This window comes from Zea mays, chromosome 2 (genome assembly GCF_902167145.1).
Source record: "Zea mays cultivar B73 chromosome 2, Zm-B73-REFERENCE-NAM-5.0, whole genome shotgun sequence".
In the NCBI taxonomy this organism is placed as follows: Eukaryota; Viridiplantae; Streptophyta; class Magnoliopsida; order Poales; family Poaceae; genus Zea; species Zea mays.
The window spans coordinates 121612342-121619524 of record NC_050097.1 but is presented as its reverse complement, the minus strand read 5'-3'; the positions used below and the strand labels follow the sequence as shown (position 1 = coordinate 121619524).

General features: G+C 43.5%; 1 long non-coding RNA gene across 1 annotated transcript; it reads right to left on the bottom strand.

Moving 5' to 3' along the window:
* Positions 1-2163: 2163 nt before the first annotated feature.
* On the bottom strand, positions 2164-2999 carry LOC109944545 (uncharacterized). Its single transcript, XR_002267619.1, has 2 exons — positions 2684-2999; positions 2164-2603 (listed from the first exon to the last, which is right to left on the bottom strand). It is a non-coding gene; the product is annotated as an uncharacterized lncRNA (long non-coding RNA).
* Between the last annotated feature and the right edge of the window lie 4184 nt (positions 3000-7183).

The following is a 7183-nucleotide window of genomic DNA, read 5'->3' as shown; positions in this document are numbered from 1 at the left end:
CTTACCCTCAAATATACTGTACTTATTAAGAAAAGGAACATCACATCCACCTGACCTTCATTATATATACTCAGGTATATATATAGTACTATGTTGTGTGTCGACAAAACACTAAAAACCACTTTGTCGGCAGAGGTTGAATAAGGTAGTGGTGTCTTACTTATATAGTGTGTCCTTGCTTGGTGCTTGGCCCAAGCCCAAGGACAAAAGCTAGGGTCATGTGGATTAGAATCAATGGCTACTGGTGGTGATGCCTTACGCTAACAAAAAGCTGAACCAGAAAGAAACTAAGGGGGTGTTTGGTTAGAGGGGCTAAAGATTAGTCTATAGTTTTTAGTTTCATTTAGTCTCTTTTTTGTCTAACACTAGGACTAAAATATGGACTAAAATAATTTAGTCTTTAGTCCTTCACATATGTGCTAAAAGAGACTAAACCATATTAATTCCACATTTATCCCTCATTTAGTTCAATTGTACTAATAGCAGGAGAATGTTAAAGGCCATTTTAGTCTTCTTATGAGTCATTTAGTATATTCTTACTATTTTTAGCCCATAAACCAAACATGTTAGGGACTAAACTTTAGTCCCCTAACTAAACTTTAGTCCCTAGACTAAAGAAACCAAACATGGCCTAAAGGAGGAAACAATGGGATCTAGATCCTAGAAGTAGGGGCGATCTGTAGTACTAATTCATAGTACTCCTGCCTTGAGCCCACTACTAGCTCCATGTCTCATGCCATGATTTTGACTGAATTTGAATGTGATGTTGTACAACACTCTACGTGGTGAAAAAAGTTCAATTCAATCAGACCAGCAGGTGGCCAAAACTTTGATTCGACCATGCATATATGCAGGCATGCAACAATGATCGTGCAGATGATTATGGACATGTTTGGTTCACCTTTTTTCTGACTAGCTTTTCTGATAATTAGATATAGAGAAAATCTGATTATCGTGGAGATTAAGTACGAAGGAAGATGCAGTGGTCCAAAGGGTTTAGGATCTAAAAGCGATGGATTTGTACTATCACGATGACTTGACCGATTCTGTGTTCATGTTGATTTTGAACGGTTTTTAACAAAACGATTTCTATAGAATCAGGCTGAAAAACTGAGGCGTTTGACAGTCCGCAGCAGCTTTTAGTGGCCAAAAGCTGAAAAAACCCCAAACAAACTGGTAAATATCACTACGTAAATGCATGCCACGTGGCTCGGGACAATATTTGTTTTATGTTGTATTTCCTCTGTTTCGAAATTGTATGTGGCTTTTCTAGATATAGTATATTTTTTGTCACATATCTATAATGCACATTAATATTTATATGTAAAATAAAAATGATGCATCTATGAAAACCCAGACCAGCCTACAATTTAAAAATTGGAACAGACGTAAGTCACAGATGGATGTGGACATCGTGTCACCACCATGACCCACGGACCATCTGATAGTGAAGCACGCCCATTTGTCAGGCTGTCTCCGATCCTCTTCAGCCTCGAATGGTATGATGACGTTTGAGCAGAGCAATTAATTGTGAGGTACTGTAGTGGCTGGCTATCAATGGACGTCCTAATCATAGAACATAGTATCCAGTTCCCAGATGTTCAGTGGTAGTAGCAATTAACCCAGCTGCTGATAAGACGGTAGACACGCCATAAATGATGTAGCAGATGGTACTCCTGAATTTCTATAATATTAACATGTAGAATATGAAATACACAGATCAATTATTAGTCCAGATATTAAGTATATGAATTATATGCCCACTCTAATATTAAGTTTACTTTTATAGGTATCAAATAGTGTGCCGTCACAACGTACGGATTTTGTTCTAGTTTTTACCTAATTAATGCACTATCACTTTTAAGGGATTATGCTTGACTGAGGGATGGAAAAAAGAGGAAGAAACAAAACCAGATCACATACAACCTGATTAGATGGTTTACAATGTGTTGTTCGATTTGATTAAAGACAACTGTTGGGTGCAGCTACAATTAATAGAGACAAAACACTTTATAAGTAGTTGAAGGATACAAATCTGATTCTGATGGATTACCAAGCACAGAATGTGACGATGGGCAAATAGAAATGGGGCAAAGGATCTAAGGTTTTTTCATCTTCTCTTTCAGTTTACTTCAGAATCACAAGACCTTGACGCGTCACTAAATATAAAGCTCAGACTTGACAACCATATCCGTGTGTGCCTTTGCTCATCCGCCCCTAGAACAGAAATGCTCTGAACGAGTGAGTGACGATGCATCGAAGCATAAGGGAGGAGCATCGTAACTCGGAACTAACTAACTAACTAACTGGGAAAGTTGCACGAGCAACAAGCCCATCTCATCCATCTTCTTCAACCTCTTACAGATGTGCAAAAAAGACTGGATCATTCCCCCCTCCTCCTCCATGACCAAAAACTACATGTGATCTCGCAAACAAAGGTTATTATTTGGGGATGACCATCGTCGTCGCCTTCTCCTCCCCACTAACACACCTCCTCCTCCTCTGCCTTCATCGCCTAGCGCAAACCGTCCCCTGCTGCTTCGTCGAAGACCATCTCCTGGTCCTAGTACCTGCACTCGATGCTGTAGAACGCTTTACCACCGCTGGAGAAAAGAGACAGAGGAGATTAAAAAATAAAAAGGAACGATTATATCATATCATAACAGAACAACGATGACCTAACCGATGGATTATAAAACGTGTTCAGCTTTCTGAGAGAAGCGATGCTCACGAAGCATCTTCGGGAGGAAAAAAGGAACGATTATCTCAAAGATGTTTTCGGGAGCACATCTCGAAGCTAGCATTCTTTAGCGCTCCCATGGATCATAGTCACACGCACGCACACAACAATCAAGGGAAGAAGACGATAACAAGACAAGGCGGGAATCCCTCTCGCCGTCCAATGATCCTATCCAACCAAGCTCTTGGTATATCTTTTTGTCTTTGGTGCCAAGAGCGTTCTTTTTTTTTCTTATAAGCTGCTCCTTCCTCCTGCTCATGGTCAGGATAGAGTTGGGAGCACCAAGAAAAACCAAGACTTGAGACGTGGACCTCATTTATCAGCATCAAATGCGTGCAGGTGCAAAGCCATAGGATAATGGAACTCCTCTGCGTGGTTTCCGGCGTGAAAGCGAGATGTAATAACAATCTCGAATTCTAAAACCTTATAAGCACCATACTCAAATCAAACGTACATACATACAAAAGAGACATCTTGATGCACGGTGGTCCGCGATGCTGTATTTTAAATACACAACTTGCTTAGTAAAGAAGGAGCAAATTTTCCACTTTGAAAGTGTCGGTGTTTAGTGTCCGACCGCACACCCGGGGGTACCCCCGTGGTGCTTTTGGGTAGGACGGTGTCATAGATCGTAACTCGATGGTTCGTGCCGGGGGCACGAGAAAGATGGAGTCGGGCGATTTTCAGAAAGTTTGGGCCGCTTGAGGATCGTAATGCCCTACTTCCTGGGGTGAATTTGTATGAGGGAGGTGTTTATAAGTGGTTTCTTCCGAGTGGTGAGGTGCTAATGAGATGAAAGTGATGGGGATCCCCCTTGGCCTTATATACTCGACCGTGAGGCATTTCCCGCGTACATGCTGATCACACTCTTCCAGCTTATCTCCTAGCTAATAGCGAACAAACTTCACTTATCCCGAGGAAAACCCGGCGCCTCCGTTCTGAGGTATCCCCGACGCTCGAGGATGTCGGGCGCGAGAAAAGCGAACAGTTTCAACGGGATCACGCCCAAGCCACGAGTAGTCCAGGCGTGAGGCCATCGCCTTCCTTGGTTGGCCCATTTCCACCATTATCTTCGCCCGGTCCACGACGTGGTGTCCTTGCGGGGCGACTAACATGTGGCCCCGAGTAGAGTTTTCGCCTTCTAGTGGACCCGGGGATATCTATCCCCCAGAAGCCCTCAATCTTTGAGTCGATTTTGAAATAATCGGTTCAAAGGTTCCTGGTCCTTGCTTATGGGCTCATCGAATGACTTGAAATGTGTGTAACTCCGTGGGGTGCACCGTAGGTGCACCCATTGGGTGTAGCACCCGAGCTTTGAGTTGATTTTGAAATAATCAATTCAAAGGTCTTCGTCTTATGCTTTTGAGATCAGCACTTGGCTTCGAAGTATTGTGAATCCGTTGGGTGTAGCCCCCGATGTAAAGCCCAAAATTGGTAAGTGGGTGTTTTGAAGACTGAATTTCGAAACCAAGAATTAATTTTGAAAAGAAGTAATAGAAAGGTATTCTATTCAACTAAATGATTATTCATTTCATTAAATGATACACTACAAGCATTTATTTAAATGAGTATTGATAAATAAGGAAAACAATATATATATATATAACTTGCACCTCAAGATGGGGTTTTGATCTATGCTAATTTAACATGTGTTTTTTAAAAACTGATTCAAAGATGAATTTGGAAACTTGAATTAGATAGAAAACAAAAAAGGAATAAATAGATAAAAAAGAGAGAAAAGAACTGACTTACCTTGACCTGGGCCAATTCCTCCTTGGTTCACGCAGGCCATCTTCACTCTTTCCTCTCCCCGGCGTCCCACTTCCTCATTCCTCATCTGCGCGCTGACGATGATGTCCCACCGACCAATGCCTCATCACACGTGTGCACTGACTCTACTGCTGTCTAGCGCGTGGGCCTCTCACGCCAGGTTCGCCTTCTTCATACTGAAGACAATGCCGAACCTCCAAACCAACCGCCGCGTTCATGCGTGTGGTTGGTTGCCGATCGGTTTTCTCGTGGCACAGACTCCTTCCTTCTGCTGAGGCTGGGTTACCGAAAGCACCTGTTCACCATAAAAGCCTCGGCGTCCTCCCCCTCGCAGCTGTGCCACCCCTCCTTCTCCATCTCATCCCTGCTTGGTCTCCTATGGTTGTCGCACAGAGCGATGTGATGAATGGAGATGCCACCGTGGCGGATTCCGTCGATCTCGGGCTCTTGATGGCCAGCAATGGTGCGTCACTAAGTCATCGGCGGGCACCCATAGTTGTGCCGGTCAGAGTGGAAGCTAGGAACCCCGGGTATGGCTCGTTGGAGTGCTACGGCCACCAGGGTGCCACGCGTCGCTGTGACCGGTTCTGACACCCCTGGAAGCACGGTATGAAGCTTCTCTGGTGCTCGTTTGAATCCCCGCATTCGTTTGCACCAGGTAGTGACTGGATTTGGGCGGGTACTTAGTTCCTGGCGCTCACCTGTGGCGGCCCACCGTGCGGCAGGGCGGCGCCATCCTAGGTAGACCGGTGAAGTGGGGGATGGTTCCTGGCGTTCATCCCAAGTTAATGGCAGAGATTAGGTCAGGGTAATGGTTCGACTAGATCCGCTATCTGTCGTTGATCTCTGCGTAGATGGCTCGGATCAGATGATAGCGATACCCCTTCATAGCATCAAAAGCTGGTCGTTGATCGTCCATCCTACGGCTTGGGGATATCACATGTATCTCGTCCGTTCGGCGTGAATCCCACGGTTCTGGCTTTGTACTGATTTAGCATAAGCCACATCTAATCGGGGCCCTCAGCTTTTGATCGGACGGCTGGGATTGAAGCGTACCCCTTCGTCGCGGGATAATTGTTAAAGAGACCTTATCTTTTTATGAAATAAACCCGTCGTCCTTACTCGTATAAGAGTCAACGCAAAACAGCCCTGGAATTTATAGTTTAGACCTTAGGATCTCCGGTATTTGTGGTCCCAGTCCTGATAGCTGAGAAATTAATTAAAATAAATATAGAAATCATTTTTAGTGCACAAATAAATTCCTAATCTTAGGAAATTCATAACTCTACGATTTTAACTCCTTTTTTATCCTTTCCTGTTGCATTATATCCATAATAATATTGTTTAGCCCCTGGTAGCTTTAGTTTGTTATGAAACCTAAATGAAAATTATGTACTTAATCTCTGTTGTATCCCACTTCTAAAACTTTAGAAAATCCATATCTTCTTCATTTTGACACCGATTTGATCCATTTGAATTACGTTAGCCTCATAGAAATATTTACTACATAGTAGAAACATTAATTATACGACATCACGTACTTCTATAATTAAGTAACTAATTGGATTAATTTAGGTTTATTGGATTAACTTTTCTAATATTAATATAGTGTGCTGATGATATAGCTGAGGTGCCCGATCTTTCGGCGAGTAGAGATAATTCCGATTTGGCGGAAGATGACCATTGCGATCCGACTACGACGAGCAAGCCCGAGGCGCCAATGCAATCACTGAACCAACTCCCTGTGGTTACCGACCTTGCTGATGCGAGATCGGCCTGATCACGAAGATCGTTTCCTATGCGCAATCGAAGAACGAACAAGAAAAAGATGCGAGTAATCTAATATATTACTCGAGGGTGGAGTTCTGAATACATGAAGACAACGCTGATTTGCACGTGTTCAAGAGTAGCTAAAGCTAACGTAAAACAAAACTCGAAAAACAAAGGAGGCGCAGCTCCTGGATAAATAGAGAGGGGGCGCAGCCCCTAGGGGCGGTCAACCCTAGGTCGTCCACTATGGGCCGCAGTTGGGCTGGTCGTCGATTCTTCTGGGCCCTCATTCTTCAGTAGCATGACAAAGTTAAGATCTCTGGCACGGGCCCGAGTGATTGGCCTAGCTAATGAAGGAAGTGGCGCTTGATGTGGAAGTGCTGCTGGTGTAGTTGTACTCATAGTGATGTCCTCATCATCCTCCCCTTCTTGAAGTGAAGTCGTCCTCGACAACAACTCCTCATCCTCGGCCATATATGGTTTCAAATCTGCAACATTAAAACTAGTGGAAACACCAAATTCCGCAGGCAGGTCAAGGATATAAGCATTATCATTAATCTTTGTTAGCACCTTAAAAGGACCAGCAGCACGAGGCATTAATTTAGAACGGCGCAAAGTAGGAAACCGATCCTTTCTCAAGTGCAACCAAACCATATCACCTGGCTCAAAAGTAACAAGTTTTCTTCCTTTACTAACAACAACCTGATTTTTTGCAGTAGTAGCAGCAATGTTCTGTTTCGTTTGTTCATGTATGGTAATCATTTGTTCAACATGTGCAGCAGCATCTACATGTGGGGCGTTCGCAGCATTAAGTGAAATCAAATCAATAGGTGCCCTAGGGATGTAACCATAAACAATCTGGAAAGGGCACATCTTTGTAGAAGAATGTGTGGCATGATTGTA